The 19,067-nt window shown below is 42.5% G+C and overlaps 2 long non-coding RNA genes across 3 annotated transcripts; both read left to right on the forward strand.

Annotated features, from left to right (window-relative positions):
* The first annotated feature begins 466 nt into the window (after nucleotides 1-466).
* Nucleotides 467-14,294, forward strand: LOC148224306 (uncharacterized). Of its 2 annotated transcripts, XR_015802321.1 has the most exons (6): nucleotides 467-736; nucleotides 3,200-3,268; nucleotides 4,047-4,262; nucleotides 5,262-5,362; nucleotides 8,464-8,645; nucleotides 14,095-14,294. It is a non-coding gene; the product is annotated as an uncharacterized LOC148224306 (long non-coding RNA). The 2 variants fall into 2 exon arrangements; XR_015802322.1 differs by lacking the exon at nucleotides 467-736 and having other exon boundaries at nucleotides 3,140-3,268.
* A 2,644-nt stretch (nucleotides 14,295-16,938) lies between these two features.
* On the forward strand, nucleotides 16,939-18,427 carry LOC148224307 (uncharacterized). Its single transcript, XR_015802323.1, has 2 exons — nucleotides 16,939-17,096; nucleotides 17,199-18,427. It is a non-coding gene; the product is annotated as an uncharacterized LOC148224307 (long non-coding RNA).
* Nucleotides 18,428-19,067: the final 640 nt, after the last annotated feature.

Consider the following 19,067-nt stretch of genomic DNA (forward strand, 5'->3'; position numbering starts at 1 on the left):
GATGGGGTGACTTTTCCACCCCCTCAATCATCTACTGCTCTCTTCATTATTCCAGAAGAAGAACTCCTGTGTTCCCTTGAAAATACATAGCATACATGGACATTTACACATGTATGAGTGCACTTTCAGCACTATATACAATATACACCTTTTGTCCTTTTATATACAGTGATCACATGCATACCTTTCATATGCTAGATGTCAAAATCCCTAAACATACACATTAAATATTAAAAAAAACAAAGAGAGAAAAGGAAAGAAAGAAAAAAAAGGGAGGGAGAAGGAAGGAAGGAAGGAAGGAAGGAAGGAAGGAAGGAAGGAAGGAAGGAAGGAAGGAAGGAAGGAAGGAAGGAAGGAAGGAAGGAAGGAAGGAAGGAAGGAAGGAAGGAAGGAAGGAAGGAAGGAAGGAAGGAAGGAAGGAAGGAAGGAAGGAAGGAAGGAAGGAAGGAAGGAAGGAAGGAAGGAAGGAAGGAAGGAAGGAAGGAAGGAAGGAAGGAAGGAAGGAAGGAAGGAAGGAAGGAAGGAAGGCTATAAGGCAGCTTCCCAAAGTCTTGTCACCAGCAAGACCTCAACGTTTGCTGCCTGACCTGGCTGTGATGTTCACTTAGGGGCTTTGAGTATTGGAGAACATTACAGGGACATAATTTGAATCTGCAGCAGTTCAGCATCTAGTCTGTTTGGCATAAATCGGTGCAATTCCATGGACTCTCAGCATTAGTGTCTTGGCCCCTGCTAGGTGAGATTTAGATCCATGATATATTTGCTTCTTTTGATTTGTATAGTTATTTGGGGAAGACAAGGGATAGGATGCACCTTTTATGAGTTAATGAAAGTGTATTATAACTGGAGATGGGTGAGCAAAATCAGCATCTGAGAGTTCTGTGCAACAGATAAACATTGCCACTCCTGAGAAACTCTAAGCACTGAAAATCATGATTTAATTTATACAAATGGAAAATTATACATAAAGATGTACGTTTGAGGCAGCAATCCAGACTTAGGTAGGAAAGGTGTTGACTCCTATAATGTTTGAACAGAGGTCGAGCATGAAAACCAAGATTTGAATTCAGATCATTCTGTGAGTACCTAAGCAAAAAGAAGAGTTTATTAATTTTTGAGAAATTAGGGTCTGTTCAGAACATAGCATTGCTCCCTTTTGAAGGTCCCAAGCTCTTTGTATCATGTTGAGCAGTACTCAGCATTTATGAATCTGACCCTTATTCTTTTGTGTTTACTGATGTGTTTACATTGACCACAGGGCATTCACATGTACTGTGTCATTCGTAAGTTCTTCCAATTGAAACTAACTTCTGTGCTTTTAAAACCTGAGATGAAACACTTTTAGTTGTCACAGGAGGTGGTGCAGCTCTTTCTGAAGATACATGGCTGCTGCTTTATACCCTGCTAACTGGATCCTGTATTTGCATGTAAAAGTCTGACTCCGTGATGCTGCTTTATTTTTGGCTTTGTACAAGCTGTTTCTAGTTGAATCAATAGTTAAAACTGCTCCTTAAGGCAGATAAATATGTAATTAGTAGAAATAATGGAGCAGTAGTCAATCAGCTGCAAAACTGATGCTTCATCCAAATGTGTGTAAGGCACTTTATTTAGTTGGCATGTTGCTAACATCTATTAAGTTAAATTATGAGAAGTGTTTTGAGGCCTTTCACACAGAATGTGAAGCCTTTCATTCCTTATTTACATGTGTGAATATATATGCATGGAGATTTCAACCCATGAATTAACTGCAGAGGAAAACAAACCAGCAGATAAACACAAAGCCTGGGGTTGTGTTTGAGTTTAGTATTTTTCCCCTTTAGAAAGCAAAGAAGCATCCTTACAGAATTTTCTGATTAATTTATTCAAAGAACTTAATTGATGTATCACAACACAGCACTATCATTTACATGGCATTAAAAAATGGAATTGCTTAGTCCATCACACTGACAGCAGCCAGCTGAGAGACTAGCATGAAGTCAACCTTTGGTGGACATTTTTATGAAATGTGTGCTTCTATTTAAGTTTGACCTCGTGCTACTGTGTGTTCTAAACACTGAAATACTGTGCAGTGGTTTATTAACACCAGTTAACATTGGTAGGGATGGATGGATGGATGGATGGATGGATGGATGGATGGATGGATGGATGGATGGATGGATGGATGGATGGATGCATCCAGATCCTGTTGAAAGTCACCATACATCTAAGAGTTTTAATGCAGACAAAAATCTCGTGCAAAGGAACTTCTGATCTTCCCTTCTGAAGAGATGTTTTTAATTTATCCCACCTGATCCTTCAGGGTTTGTATCTAGGGACCTCAACACTTCTACAGGCCACTAAGTGGAGTCAAATGGGGCACAGTTGAGGCATGACTGAGACCTGGGAAGTGTCAGCTCTCAAACAATGGATGTCTCTGCTCTGCAGCTGAAGGATCTCTACCAGAAACTCTGCCAGGAACCGCAGGGGAGATGAGGGATGAGAGGAGAATAGATGGGTGAGAAGACAGTATCTCCCTGTGCCAGGGTGTTTTACCAGTAGCATAAGGATAGTTGGGAAAAAATTACAGATCTTTGGTTTTTCATCTCTCTACAAGCACCAAGTAACTTGTCACACTGCCTCATAAAGATCTTAAAGATGATTTTAATACTTGAAACTTCCTCTGTCTTCAAAGAACAACAAGACTTTGAGACAGATATGTGGGAATTCACTTAGCCAAGCACTGCAACTTCAGTTTGTCTGCAATGATCTGCAAACCACAGACTCTGAAATGAGCAAGGGGTTATGTGAATGTTCCTTGTAAGTATTTATTTTTATTTTCTCTAGCAGAAGCTGTCAAATAAAGCATGTCCTGCCCTTCAGAGCTTTTGCAGTCTGTGCAGAGCTTCTGCAAGCCAGGCCTTTGCTTAGTACACTTAATTAGAGTTTGCTTGTTATAACAGTGGAAAATACAAGCTGGTTTGACTCTGGGAATTAAATTTTGCTGCATTCTATTCTTGGTTACCATCAGTTGCTTCCTAGTATTGGCAAAGATGCTCATGAAATCTGGGCATGTCTGGAGCAGGGAAGGTTAGTAGATTTAACAAGAAGGCATTAAAAGTTGATTTAATAGAGCAGTAGCTTGGACTTGAGTGTGTAGCATAATTTCAGCATTGCTCCAGGATAAGTATTCAATTTTGACTTTTTTTTCTTTTCTTTCCAGACTAAATTAAACAGATGCCTCTCAATACATGTCCTTGATAAACATATTCTGAGAATCCTCCATCCAATTGTAAGTGATTACATGGCTAAAAATGCAGTCTGTAACAGAGAAAACAGATGTGGCCATAATTATTCCTGTGCCTTGCATATCAAACATGAACTATTGCTGCTGGAAAAAAGGGGGCTGAAATCAAAACAAAGTGGGATTTGCTACACCAGATCAGACCATCAGTTCACTTTGCCTGACACTATCTTCAGATATGGACTGAGCCTGATAATCTATAAGAAATCAGGAATGCTTCTTTATAACATTTTAATGAATGTATAATGCTTCTTTGGTTCCCTATCAGTTGTTTGCACAATTCCTCCACATCAGGCATGAAACTCAGAGTGTCCTGAGTCTAATTATAATTATTTGAGCGTTTTAAATCTACAACCTCAATTTTCCATATGGGTTTACTACCCCTAAAAGCAGTAGCCAGCTGTACTCTGTGTTCAGTTATATGGGAATCGAAATGCTTTGATAGGAAGTTTGAGGTTGGATCACTGACAATAACTTATGCCTGTGGCTGTTGTGGAAAATTCCATGTGGATGTGCAATCTTATCATCTGACCTTCCAAGATGCTGGTGAGATTAGCACTAGCCAGAGTGACCAGGCTCTGTGCAAGATCTCAGCCCAGGATGGAAGGCTTCTTCCTTCAGTAAAAATCACTGCAGCTGTTTCTGGTTGCTGTTGTTTTGCTGTCACATAGCTGAAGGTGATTCAATTTGAAGACATAAGTGTCCAATAAGTAGTCTGCAATGCGAATTTATCTCTTCTGCTATTTTTTCTGATTCTCTTTAAAAGGGTTCCAGTTCTGAAAATGGAAGCTCCTCTCTGAGGCTGACAAAGGTATTTTGCCCAGATTCCCATCAACTAACTGGAGGCATCTACCCTATGATACCTAAGGGCACTCATCCAGCACTGGCTGTCTGAAAGCTGAAGATCCAAACTGGTAGTCTGTCTTTCTTCACTTGCCAGTCCAGGACATAACAAGTATTTTCAGAGCCACTCCTAAAATAGGTGGGAAAATATTCTCTTACAGTCAACTGACTGTGCCTGCTTTGTCTCTGACTGTAAAGGAAGCCTGCAGTGCTGACACAGACTAGAAGCCTGGTGGCTTGGTGGTGATGGCTTGGTTCCCTGAGGTGTGTTATTCCAGTCAGCCCCATGGTTCCTTTGCTTCCGCTCAAGCTAGGGGAAAGCCAGTCTCTTGCAGAGGTTATTCAGTTCACTTGAGACCCAAATCTGTTCTTGGGAAGTGCTGCTTTTCTTTTGACTATTAGAAATGGGCAGCTCAGATAGCACTGGGATGAAACCAGATTGTTTTCCTAAAGTCTTATACCAGAGTAGAGGGAGAGAGGACTTTTTACAGAACCTGGGAGTTCTTTTGGTTCTCTGGAAATCTCTGCGACCTGTTGCTCTGAAAGACTAAGTGTTAACATCTATGGGACAAAAATGCCATATCAAAAGCTTTGGATTTCATGAAGTGAAAATATATGCTATATTGATTAGGAAATAGTCTGCTGTGACACCTGAGCACAACATATTCATGTCTGTACATTTAATTAAATGGCCTGCTTTTATTTTAAAAGCTAAATAGAATTGAAACTTGCCAACACATCGGTTCATAGAAGTGGCCTTGCTCATGTTAATGTCCTTGTCACATTAACACAAGTTAGAAGTATGTGCCACTGTCTTCTGATGTACAGATAAATGTGGTAATCTCTTTTAGTTCTCTGGAATGGTTGGTCAATAAGATCAAGCTACTGTGCCAGGCTTATCACTTTAGCTCCTCCTCAGCTGGTCAGGCTTTGGACATGGGATGGACTCACTGACTGGGAGCAGAGGCATGACCCTGTAACACAAGGTAGCCAGAGAATGATGGTTAAAACAGGAAACTAATGCAAACTGCTTATCATTGACAGGCAGGTAAACCTTAAAAATTAGGTGAAATCACCCGTGTGAATTGTGTGAGAAATAAGGCCATGCTCTCTGTTAACTTGCTTTAATCTCCTTCAGGGCACCACAATTTATCATCCTCCCCAAGTCAAAGCCCTTCTCGGTACAGAAGAATGGGCTGAAGTTCCATGGCTGAGGATCCTGGGCACACAAGTGTTCAGGTCAGAAAAATCTCATGGACTTTCTGGGTTCGAAATACACCTGTCTACACTATATTCTGATTATATTTTGCTGTTGCTCCATGCATATGAAATATACTCACAGATTGGTCTCCCAAGGGATGTTGTCGGGGGGAGACAAGGCTTGTTTTTTTTGCAAAACTCTCCTAAAGTTGGGCAAAATGTTTAGAAATATCACATATATGCACTCATCCAGGAGAAAGGTGTGATATGTTAATGTGGAAAACCATATGTCCTGCTCTTGTTATAGATGGAAGACATGAGAGAGAGCTATTGGAAGCTGCTGAGGGCAGGTTGGGCTGGTTCAGAACACAAGACCTTTTCTCTGTGTTCTGCACCTTGTGCTGAGCAGCAGCAGGAGCAGCCATTGCTTTGGTTCAGCAGCAATCGCCATGCTAACCTTTCATTAGTGTCCAACACTAATTAGCCTTGTGCTCTTTTAGGGGCACCAGATGAGTCCTCACAGCTTTTGCTAGGCAGAGGATAACTTTTGTTATCTCTCCAGATTTGCTGATCTCCTGGTAGGTACCTCACCCCTTGCACAGTTCTGTGGCCAGATTGTATCAGGCTGCTCAGCATTTCCAGCCACAAACAAGAATGATCTTGTTTGATTTTGAAAGCCATGACTTGGGCAAGATCCCATTGCTCTTTTCGGATCCATCTTCTGCTGACATCCACTTTATGTCTGAATTCTTTCCAAGCACAGTCAGAAGAACATGCTGCAGGTTTAAGCTCACCATGGGCAGTGAATTCCCTCTCACATCTTAAAATTCTTTTGCTTTTCCACAACTCTGTAGCATCTTGTAGGTCTCAGGGGGGGAATTACAAGTTGTAAATTTCTTTACCGTTCCCCCTTTCACACTTCTAAGACTGAAAAATAAAATGCTGTCAGCATTTTATTTTTGCAGCAGGGCCATCCCTCTACCTCTGAATAAACATTTGTGTGAGGGCTCTCATTCTTGCCAAGGTGTTAGGATAACATTCTCATGCTGATTCCCCTGTCCTCCTTCAGCACCCCAGTGCTGGAGGTCCATTTCCGAGGCTTTGAAATGGCCAAGCTCTCACCTCATCCCATACACATGGAAATGAGATCACCAGAAGGAGGGAGTGAGTAAATCCCATGGGGAAGCCAACAGGGCAGGTTAGGAAATTATGACCTTCAGTGTGTTGATAGTTGGGTGAAGAGCTCCACATGGACAAAGAGGCTGCAATGAAAACAGAGGAAGCCAGGTTGCCCAGGGCATGGAGGCACTGCTGAAGGGCTTGGGTCTCTTTTCCTCCAAACTCCACTGCCCGTTTCATTGTTTCAGCAAAAGCCAAAGCTTTTCACTGTTGGTTTATTGTTACAAGAAAAGGACAGAGGATTTCTTCTCATTGGCATCAATTATCATTATCATATTCTGTATAGGGATTTGGATGTAACACGACCAAAACTGTGCTGAGAATCAGCAGGAAAAGTACTGTCATCATGCTCATCTCAACACATGCATACTCCATGTTCCCTGTAGAGCACACCAGGTTCTCAGGCTGCTTTTCATCTGGCTTAAACATCAGGTGTTAAGACTTTTGTGTACCTTATAAATCCTGGTGAAGATCAGCACTTCTCTCTTTAGTGCAACAGAGGTGTGTTAAAACCCACCAGGATTTACACACATGTGGGCCTGTCTTAAGAAGCTCAGCTGAAAAAATAATTCTCATCACACATTACAAAGCTGACTGTGGTGTTAAACCCAGCAGACATTTGGTGAAGTGTACTCCTGGACAGGACCAAGTAGTTGTTAAGCATGCTAAGAAACAGTTCTGTCATTCAAACAGAGGCCACCAAAATGGTTTTTGAATAAGAACTCGCTGAGTTTTCTTTCCCCTTTCATCTTGTCAGGAAATCTCTGTGAACTTCCCTCCTCTCCATTTGCTTGCCTTCCCCTTTCTCTGCTGTCATTTACCAGCCGGGCTATTTTCTTCAAAGTACCCACTAAATGTCACAACCACTGAACAACCACAGCAAATAATGGAAATGCCCTGGTAACCCTTCCCAGAGCACTTATATACCAACACTGCATAACTTGACCAGCTCTCATTCTTGTTCCCATTCTTGGGAACATATTTCACTGTAGTGGCAGAGGAAACGGAATGGGTTCAACATTTTGTTCCCTTTTCTGTTGGTTCTCTTTTGATATAAGACAAACTCTACAAACACAAACTAGAAAAACCCTACAGCCCAGACCAGACACCCCTCAGGAGTGTGCCAGATAATGCAGTGTGAGGAGCATTTCCATTTTGAGTGCTGTTGTGCATGCTTCACCATGTACCCTTAATTATAAGAAAATTACTTAAAAGTCCTCAGGGACCTCTAAAAAGAATAATCCATAACAATAAAGGGCTTGGATATAGCAGAGATGTGCACATGTTTGAACACAGAGTTTCACCCTTGGAGAGACAATCTGTGATACAGGATTTCAGGCAGAAATCCAACTCTTAGCTAAGTTTTTAAAAATCAAGAATTTTTCAAAGAGCCATGAGAACTGCTTTTTTATTGATTCTTTCTAATGCACCAAAGGACACTTGCTGGAAAGGCCCACGCTAATAGGCATTTAACCATGATAAAATATGTTAAGATACCCTATTTGACTGATCTTGGAATTTCTAAGTATATTTTCATTCAGTGTTGGTTAAAGTTCTCATCTCCCAAATGGCTTATTTCTATCTGTTTATTTTATCACTTTGAATTTCACACTATTTTGTATTCAAGGTGTGCCTGAAGCAGTGTCCTCAAACCAGATCTTACCCAAGATGAGAAAACAAATATTGAAGTCAGGAGTTAAGCTTTGAAGATGATCTTACTGCAGCCTCAGCCAGATCTCTGGATCTAATCTGGATCAGGGCTTTGGTCACTGCCCCTTTCTCTTTTACAGGGTCAGGGCAATACTGAATGTATTGTCCTTCTCATTGTAGTTCCCCCTCCTTCCCTCCAGGCCTTTCACTGTACATAATTTGTCTTTCTCTAAACAAGACACAGGGACTTTATCTCCTGTCGCCAGGAAGACACTTCAAGCCTAATCTGAGTTACTCACTCTGTTTTACAGGTCAGGAGTGAGCAGAGGTGTCCCCTTCAGCTCCCAGAGGTGATGGTGTAGCCGCACCACACTTACCTGTTCACACATGATTTCCTCCGACCTGCTTTTCATCTGCATCAAACAAAACAGTAGCACTGAGTGCAGCTAAGCCAAGGTCTATGTTCTGAAGCTCTTCATCTCTCATCTCTCAGGTTTGTGGTGAGGATGATCAGGGCACATGTGGTGCCTGGCATGACATGTTCCAAATCATTCTTGTGTCAGAGCACATTCCTGTTTGAAGCGTGACCTTGGGAATATTGCTTAACCTGTCCTCTGTGTCATTATTTCCCAAATTTAAACTCAAGTTGCTGCCTTGTTTGCTGAAGTGCATGAGCAAATTAATCAACCTCTCAGAGAAACTCAGAGACTACAGTGAGATAAATAGAGCTGGCCAGGAAACTCTTCTCAAACTCTTCAACTTTATTGCACATCGAGATAAAACAATCTTTCAAAGCTTATTTGGTGGATTGGTAATTGAAACAAATACATACATAGAACAAACATCATTTTGACAGTGTCTTCCTATGGGATGTGGATTCACATTCAACTTGCCATTGACTCCAGAAAGGGTCTTGAACCTCAGGCTTTCCTTTCCTGGAAAACTTCAGAATTATGGTACATAATAAAAGCTGGTTATGTTAAGAAAAAAAGATCTGATTGGATCTGAACAAAGTAAGAATAGGAGTAATGTGGTTCATACATGCGAATTTAAAATATGGACCAACACTTAGAGAGAAGGCAAAGCACGAGGGAGAAGAAAAGAAAAAAGAAAGAGAACACAAAAAGGCCTGCATATCTATCACCAAATGTGTCTTTTCCAGAGCATGTGGGAAAAAAGCATCATGGAGAGTGCAACACAGCAGGGTAGGTGTAGACTGAATGCATAAACCTGTCCTCAAAGCACTGAGTAGTGAGGTGTGAAACAGACAAATTGAAAGAAAGGAGAGCTATGGCAGCAGCAGCATCAAAACGTAGAGACTAGCACAGCCTTGTTTAAGAGAAATTAGAGGCAGGGAGAAAGGGAGGGAGAAAGTGTTGATACACTATAAGATTATCACACATTTCTAAAGAGGTCTGAAAGAACTGACTTCCTGCTGGGGGGTTCCTCTCATATTGGTGTGAACAAGCATCACACTATCACCTGCAAAGGCTTTAAGTGCAAGTGGTGACACTTCAGTATTCACAGCCTGCCTTAGAAAATCCAGGGGAAGCAAAAGAAAGATGAAAACCATGCAAGTCAAAAGGGTGTTGCTCCCATTGTTCTCCTTGCTGCTTGGTTAACTGGGAATCCCTTTGAGCAACAGAGGGCTCACATGTGTCCAGATGTGCTGTGCCTGCATCAGAGGGCAGGGCACTGTGGAAGCAGCTCCACACAAACATCTTTCATGATAATGAACAGGATAATGAAATCACCCCTCTGGGCAGGACCAAGCTCTCACAAAAGCAAGTTTTTAGCAGAATATATACCTGCAAGGACACCACCTGGGGAAGATGACTCTTACCCCATGATATGCAGCACAGCAGGCTGAAGCCACTCAGGACTGTCATGAACTTTATGGACTCGTGAGACTGAGCTGCCAAAGATAAGAATGAGTGCATCTAGCCTCCCTCCTGTTAGGGCCTTGGCCATGACTGCTGTATCCCTGGCCATGAGCTCCTGCTGGAGCACTGAATGTGCTGCTAAGTAAGTGAAAACCTGAAGGTGAAGGAAGCCACTTGTGGCTGTGACAGAAGGGACCTGAGCTTTACAGTATAATAGCAATGAACAGGTCGGGCACCAAAAACAGGGGAAAGGAAAATTAGCCTGAGTTTTTGACACCAGGTAAAATAGTTGATCAATGGGGTCACTGGAGGACTGTGCTGAGCTGGAGAAAGATGTTAGCCATGTCCCTGTGCTTTGCTGCCGGTGTTTCACACCTTGTGGACAGAGCAGCACCGCGGAGCTCTCCCAAAGAGAGCTTTGCCTTCCAAGGGGCACTCGGCTGTCTCCAGCAGGAAGCCGTGGGCTGCCAGCCTGGCCCTGCTATTGCATAGCATAACGAGAGTCTGGAACAAGCAGGACTAGTCAAAATCCTTCATTCAGGTGATGCAATAGAAGTAACAAAGCCTGGCCTATTTTGCAGGGAGGGATGTGTGAGAGGGTTTCTTTTGGGAGTATGGGGGGGTATAAGAGTACAGGAGAATAAGCTCTCAGTGTATGCTTGCCTAGTTTTAGTACTTATTTCTGGTTTGGATAACCTCATTCATTTGATGTCCAATCCTATAAAAAAGACACAAGTAAGGATGAGAACTAACTTTGTGATCCACAGCCCTACAATATCCCACAGCCATTTTCCGAAACAAAAAAGCAGTTCATGTTCTTGATTCTTCATGGGAGACAAGATGTTGTCTATAACCACCATAAAAAAAAAACCAAAAACAAACAATCAAGAAACTTTAAACGTTTTGTTTTTCCCTCTTATTAACCCCTCCCCAGCAATCCATTTCTCTTTTGAAACAGTGATATAATGTGTCTGGCAGACACTCACTAAAGAGCTGTTTGAACTTGCCTTTCCTGCATTTCAAGAAAAAGTTATTTTCCCCCTTTTGATGAAAATGCACTTTTTTTGGTCCTCCCTTATTCATTTATTTTTGAGGCCTTCCACCTCTGTTGACTGTGGGAAAGGCTTCTCTTTGCCAGGGTACAGCACGCATTGTAAAAGTAATTCAATTTTACACCATAGCAATGACATGATCAAGGGAACTTTGAGCAGGCTTTGTGACCAAGAGCATTTAACAAGTATGTGAAAAGCTTCCAAAGAGCCCTCGTGAAAGAAAGAAAGGTTATAACAATAGGAGAGGCAGTTTGATAGTGGTAAATTAAGAGTCATAGGAGTGACTCTAATCAGGTTAAGCTTTAAAGAAAGAGAAGCACCTTTTTATCTCTTGGGTACAGGCCTGAGTGCATTAAGAACTGTAGAATTTGTCTTGGGAAGTACACAAATCCCTGTGGCACTCAGCACTTGCTCCTCCTTGGGCTGAAGAATTTGACTCTGCAAGGAGAAAGGCTTTCTAGGCAAAATAAGTAAAACTACAGAATTGGACTGAGTACTTTGGAAGAAGAATATTGAGGTTTGGGGGGGTGTTTTAGTCAGTATTAGACCTCTTGAGGCATTCTCATCTTCCATTTTGTTCCCAGTGGAAACCTTCTGGCAGTTCCAGTGCAAGCATGGGGACAGTCTGTGCATAAAAGTAATGATGAACAATTCACACATTACTAGTTCTCAGGATCTGTGGAGCATGAGTCAGATGATGCCCTGAGCTACACCCAGTCAAATGCATCATGTACCACATGCTAGTGACAAATTATATATATACACCTTGTGTATTCGTAGACACGTTAGGTACAATGGTCCTGGCTATATCATTAAAACTTTGGGTCGGTAAATAATGTGTATAGTGATGTAAACTTTAATGGAGAGTCCAGCTACCAAAATAAATAACACAGCTACAGACAGACCATCAAGTTGTGAGAGTTAGTTTTGAAATCAACAACTTTTATTTATCTGTTACTGTGAAAAATGCTCAGAATTTATTTTGCCCATGAAGAAGGTTATAACTTGTCTTTGTTGGAAAAAAAAAAGAAATGAAAAAGTTGGGGCTGCCTCAATTTTGCAATCGACAGGGACACCTACAGGAAGACAAAATTAACACATTGGCATATTGGGTGTTTTCGGCTTTATTTGTTCACAGCTTGAGCCTATTACCTAATAGAGACACAAGAAAATGGCCCATCTGTTTGCAGTGGGCAAATGTGTGAGTAGTACTCTCTGGGGCTGCGTGGGAGAAGGGCTGCTTTTCAAGGACGTATTTACTTTACTCTCTGTTTTCTCAACGGTGTATATAACTCAATACTGAAAGGCTAATTTGTTTAAGAAAACCAAACCTGACTTCTTCAGTTAATTGCTTGCAGAAAAGCCGTAGGTATTGCTTGGATTCTGTGTGCTTTGCTGAGTGCACTGGAGTGGCCTCGCTATGCGGCCGGCGAGGATGCCTAAAAGCCAGCTCGATGGCAGCAAAGCACTCATTGTTCCTGTCCTGCCTGCCCTGGTGGGGCTGCAGCTCTTGGAAAACATCGGGGATGTGTAGGGAGTGGGAGAGAGATGAAAGTCTGTCTATCAAGGAATGGGGATGAGGCAGCTGGGAGGGACAGTCTGCTCAGGGGCACGTGGGATTTGGGATATGATTAATGCTTTGGCAAAATGTTAATGAGAACAGGATCTGGCAACTGAGAGGAAATGCCTATGTGTTCTCTTGCAACCAGCCTTGAGCCGGAATAGGAGCCTATGCTCATGCCAAAGTGAAGCCAAGTATTTGCAGTGGAAACAGGCTGCAATAGAAAACATGGAATTTGGAGACCCACATTCTGCCCGGCCCATTCCTCCACTGGGAGCTGGGTCTGCTTTGTAGCTCCTTTTATCAAAGAGAGACAGAAGAGAGTTTTGATAAACAGCAACACTCTCTCCAAACAATGTCAGCAGTCACTGCATCCTTCCCCCCCAGCATCTTCACCACTCCATCTTTAAAACAATTTTTAAAACTCCTCCAGTCAAAACCACCAATGCCAGAGGTAGCCTTTACTTCTCTCCAGCCTCCAGGGGCAGAACTGCTTGAAGGTATTAGCTATGCTAAGCCTCTTAAATAACTATTAAACACATAAAACTCTTAAATGCACGCAAATCCTGTGTAGCAAATGGCAAACAATAAGGAAAAGCTGATCAACCATTATACAGCAATTTAATCTATGCAATTTGCATAATTTTGCCCAACAGAAGGAGGTTATTGCAGAATTGCTTTCTGAAGAAAGGCAGAAATGCTGTACCAAACAGGTAAACCTCAGGAAAGAGGATTTTGCAAGTCCTTGGCAAATTCTTGGCATATGGATAAAGGGAGTGTGATATAATTGCAAGGGATGTGATGCAGATGAACCGGAGGAGACAAAGGACAAGTTGAGAGCATGAAAAAAGTAATTTTGCAATCAAATTAGGGAATTTAGAACAAAGGTTGCGTATGTACCTTTAGCTCAGTCCCTCTGTGTCATTGCAGTAGACTTAGGTGTTGACATCCTGTACCTGAGCTGCAGAACTCATAACTCCCACAGACAAACTGCAGCTACCTGCAAAACTTGTGCACATGCAGCACCTTCATGTTTGGAGAGATCAGAGACTGTTGACTTCCAAACATTTTGCTTTACTGATGGCCACAAGGCAAATGAGCCACCAGGACTCAGGGCCACCTCACAATATATCCCATGCCTTCTCTGGGGGTCCTAAAGAAACTGTTTTCTCTGTTTTTTACAGTCTGCGAGGTGAGTTTATTTCTGGTAATATGCCTAGCACATTGTAGACTCCATAACACTAACTTAAACTCACATGTTTAGTATGCAGATATTTCAGTGACAGGAGCTGTGCAACTTGTAAGTAAATAACTGGAGGCTGCATGTCACTGCAGAGCCACCTGCTTAGGATCAGTCCCTGCACCCCATGAATTTACACCAGGAGCTCATTAACAACTTAGTGTTGGGCTGCAAAGCAACCTTTTTTTCCTTTTATTTTTTTCCAGGAATATCCACTATTATATTCCCAGCAATCTGGTGGCCATCAATGCCTTGCTGATAAACTCGAAATCTTCACCTTCTTCTATCCTCACCTCTCAAATGACCCATGAAAGAGTCTTGGAGATCAAAGAAATCCTCTTCCATCCTTATCCTTCGGACAGAAAAACTGATGGGATTTAGCACCCATGTGGGAATATGAGCATTGGTAACTGGGGAGTGGCAGGGGTGGAAAATGATTGGGGGAGGTGGTGATGGAAGAGCCCAGAAGATGAATTACCTGGGGAGGAGGTGCACACTGAATTGTGGTCTCCATAGCAAGTGTGAGAGGACAGGAGAGAAATTACTTCCTCTGCCCCAAATAAAGATCAAGGAGTATTTGCATTCCAAGGGGTTGGGGTGTGCACCAACCTCTTTGTCCCCCTTCTTTTAACTGGAAATCCTCACTAATTAATCGCTCTGCAAATTCTGCTTCTGCACATCATATAACTGAAGGGCTTGCTTGTTTCTCCAGTACTGACTACATCTGTTCTTTCCCCTTGCATTTTGCTCTCCAAAGCCAAATGAAAAGTATAAAGGAATTAGGTGAGAAAATTAGGGGATTCTATGGGATTTTTGAAAGATCCTTCAATTCCAATATGTTAAAGTATAGCCTATATGCTACAGACAACCAAACAAAATGTCCAGTAAGAGTTATCCATTGTTATTCCTATTTTTTTCCCAGCAATTTTAGGTTTTATCTTGAATTCACTTAGTAGACTCAGCAACTTGTGGTCTTTTCACAGCACCTTAGGCAGACTAAAGTGGAACTGATGAATAATCAGTGATGCAACAGCTGTTATCCATAGATAACAGAGGACTTCAGGCTGCAGATGTGCATGGGGTCAAGGGAGACAATGTTGTGCATGAAAAAGTCATACAATGGAGTTCTGTGTATTTTCTTCAGATTTCAAGAACAAAGAAGCAACGACCTTTTGTCTGCTGCTGTCATTCCCTGCTTCACCATTAAGGTAGTTTTCTTTTCTTCTTTTTTTCCCTTAATGGGAGGTATTTTGAAATAGACCCCTGTCAATCACGCCCTGAAAAAAGATGAGCCCATGCCTGAGCAGAAGCCTTTTAAAAAGTTTTTAAAATACTGAATGTCAAAATATGTGGCAGTAAGGTTAGCATAGGACTTTGGATACATGTGATTTAAATATATTTATTTCAAAGACAGGTTCTTTCTTAATCACTAAGTATGTCAAGTTTTACAGGAGAAATGAAAAATCAAAGAAAACAAGACTTGTGTTCAGTAAAGATCTTTCCAGCCTCCAACAGTGCTCAGGAGAACTGTGTAAGAACAGGGCTAGCAAAGGGAGACTATTCTTCCTATGTATCCTCCTGGTATGTGGCATTCTGCGATTGAAGAATTTCTGAGTTCATGTTGTATCCATATCTTTGTATTGAATTGCATTTACAGTCCATTCTTATCTAGCTTTGTTTCTTTGTGTTTATAATTGAAACTATACAGGAAGAGATAACATTCTCTGTTTGTTTTGACCTTGCTGTCTCATTGTTTCAGGTGAAGCCCATTAATATTTTTACTGTGAGAAGCGGTGAAAAATTTTCCCTTGGTTCCTAAGTCTGTCACAGCGCTACACACCACTGCTGCTGCTCAGCTACAGTGTGTGTGCTGAGCCTCCCCTTTCTCAAAAATCACTTGTGCTTTCAAGCGTCTCCGTGCCGTATTTCACCCAATTCCCGGTGCGGCTGGGATGGGAAGCAGGGAGCAAGCCCTGGGCTATGCGGAACGTGCCGGGCTTGCCTGAGCCACGAGCAGTCCCTGGCAAGCAGGACGGGAGCAGGCAGCTCCTCCCAGCCTCTCCTGCAGGAGTTAGTGCGTGCCAAAGCCCTGAAACTCCGCCGTGCCAGGTGGAAGCACGCAAGGACAAATTTGTGCAATGCTGCGCCACGGGGACAGCTTGCCAGGAAAGCCAGCGCACGTCGCCTGGGGCTGGGCATAAACCTGTGCCTTCCTCTTGTCGGGAAGGAGCGCAGCTGCGAGTTCAGGGCCCCGAGCAGAGCCGTGTGCCAGCTGTGAGCTGGGGAGCCCCGGGGCAGAGCCGTGTGCCAGCTGTGTGCCAGCTGCGCGCCCGGAGCCGGGCGTGCTGCCGCCCGCCAGCACCAACCTCTCCCTGGAGCTGGCCACGCGTTTGGCCGCCAGCCCCTGCCCCACATCCCCACCGCCCTGCCGCGGAGCGATTACTTCTTTCTCACCTGAGAGCCTTAATGAAGTAATTACATTCTAACTAATGGCCTTTTTTTGGTTTTTTTTTTTAAGGAAGGTGAGTGCTCACGGATCATCTCCCCGGCTAGGCAGGGGTGCACTCATCCTCTGTGAAGCATCCAGCATATTGAAGAGTCGGAGCTGTGCTGGGCTGAGTTGAGAGATGTGATTGAGAGCACACAGCAGCTATGTTCCCAGCCCAGTTTATTTTTTGTGGTTCCCATCCCCAACACAGGACAATGGCTTCTGTTGCTCTTACAATCCATGGGAAGCTGGTGTTTGACGGTACACTCCCAACACTTCAGTTTTGTTTTTCTGTTTGGGTTTTATTTTACTGTCGTTAGGATTTTGGCTCTTTTTTGTTGTTATTTTGGGTTTTCTAATTGCTTTCTCCCCTCCTCCACACTTCATTCTTTTGGTATAGGACTGCCACTCACCAGCTGTTCACAATTCCTTCACCCCTTCTGTTTTTCAGTACCACACTACCACGATATAGACTCAAAGGACATTTTATTCCTTGCAGGAGGCTTCCCATGCCTATTGAATGCATTTAATAAAAGTACTTTTCTCTCTTATTCCTACCTAGGAGAAAAGTTAATACATCTGTACTTCTCACAAAATTCAGATTAACCGATCTATCATCCTCAAACTGCCTGTTTGATTTCTTGAATGGCTTTAGATCCTAGAATGACTTATTTTTCTCTCTTCTTGATAGAACAAGCTTATCCACAAAGTGAATACTCAGTAAGTACTTTTCAACAAAATTTTGCTCATCATCTCATAAATCTGATGTCTAATTCCCTGCTCTTTCCGTTTTGCTTTGTGTAATAGGATTTTTTTTTCTAGGTTGACACTTGCCCCAAAATAAGCACATTCACACATATCAGCAACTGGTACCCAAAAGAGGAAAACTGGGATGACATTGTGAAGCAATCAGTTACAGCAGAGTTGTCTGCTGAAGGAAGGAGAAGAGCTATCACTGGGCAATGTGTAGAGCATGGCAACTCCCCCTCTTGCTAATGGGAGAAGAGGCTGCTGAACTCCTCTCAGGAATGTAGTTTCAATTTCTAATTGAGTTATTTGTTCACTTGTTAAAGAACTCATCTCTTAGGGCAGTAACTCTCAAAGACAATAATAGTAGCTGCATGCAGCCACCAGGGAATTCATTGCAGCCGCAAGACAAAAACTTGCTCCGATTGTTCAGTTGTTTTGATTTTAGCCGTCAAAACTGTGGCCACCATCAATTTATTGTGATCACATGTCACAGCTGCTTGTCTGAGAGTTGCTGGTTAGTCCTCTCTCTCTCTTTTAGGCTCTTGGAGCAGGAGTGCCCAGAGTGCAGTTTAATGGACCTCATCAACTCATCGGCAAAGCTGCTCTAACACACATCAAGTGTGCTCTGTCCCACATTGGCTTTGTGTCTCTCATGCTTTGAGAAGGAGCATGGAAGGACTGCAGGGTGCTCTGTGACTACAGAGGAAATGAGGACCCATCACTCTGACAGATCATGTTTGCTCTCAGAGCAGGTGTCTGTCAGCCTCCATTCACAAGTGATCAGTGATGCCTTCTGTCCAGGTTCCCTGTCCCTGGTTTGTGTGTTCCAGGTGCATCTTTTGCCTGTGAGCAACCTCACAGGCATCAGAACAACTCCAAAGCCTCTTTTTCTAAGGACACAGCCATGCCAGACTGTGTGCAAAAAAGACCCTAATCCAAGGGTCTCTCACAGCCAGATTGACTCAGGCCTAATCCACTTCAAAAAAAAGATCTTACTGATGAGATGGCTTCTCTTTTATTGAGGATGGCCAACAACAGAACTAAACACATCAAGCAAACCCATTTTCCAAAGGCAAATTTGTGAAATTTCACAAAAAATTTGTACATTATTAATTTTACTACTTGTTTGTTCCTTTGGTCCTTACCCAGGTTCTGGAGGAGCCAGTGCACAAGGAGAATCAGGATCATGTTTCTGTGATGGATGCTGAAGGGCAGCATCTTCCCGTTTTATTGCACAATGTATATTGTTCCCTTACCATAACTGCTCCTCACATTAAAGTTTTCTCTCCTGTGGAAGTTCAGCTATGTATTATTTTTATTATTTTTCTTATTTGCATAGCATCAAACCCTCTGTTTTAACCTCTGCCTAAGCCAGCTCTATAGAAGCATTTGCTTGTATGGTTTAACAAAGGACTTGCATGTGATTCAAGACCTACAAAAAATAACCCAAAAGATCGAAAGAAACTCAAGAACTTTGACTATAAGGAAAAATATTTACTATGGGCAAATATTAGTAATATCCTAACAGTGAGATAAGAAGGTATTTATTTACTACTGTATGAGAACTGTTTGCAAAAGGAAAATAGGGGACCCCTGATATTCCTGAGATATGACCAAGCAGTCAGTTAGAAACACCTCTTACAAAAACTGCAGCCCAGGTGAAGTGAGGTATCCAGGAAAGGCTGCAGCTGAGTTGAGTAAATGCTGATGAAGAAAAGTCAACAACAACCTGGGTAGGCCAGAAACAGTGGTGGGAAATAGACTCTGCTTCTGGATTTGAGGTTCTTCATAGAATGAAGCTGGATGAGACTCCCTGTGGAAGAGGTCAAGGCTCAGGACCAGTGAAGCTTGGATAAGGAGATGCCAAAGGCTGGCATCTGAATTACTGTGTTTTAGTAGGACAGTTTGATTTTTCTGGCCCTGTGAACCCTTTCAGTGTTT

This window comes from Sturnus vulgaris, chromosome 3 (genome assembly GCF_052056855.1).
Source record: "Sturnus vulgaris isolate bStuVul1 chromosome 3, bStuVul1.hap1, whole genome shotgun sequence".
NCBI lineage: Eukaryota > Metazoa > Chordata > Aves > Passeriformes > Sturnidae > Sturnus > Sturnus vulgaris.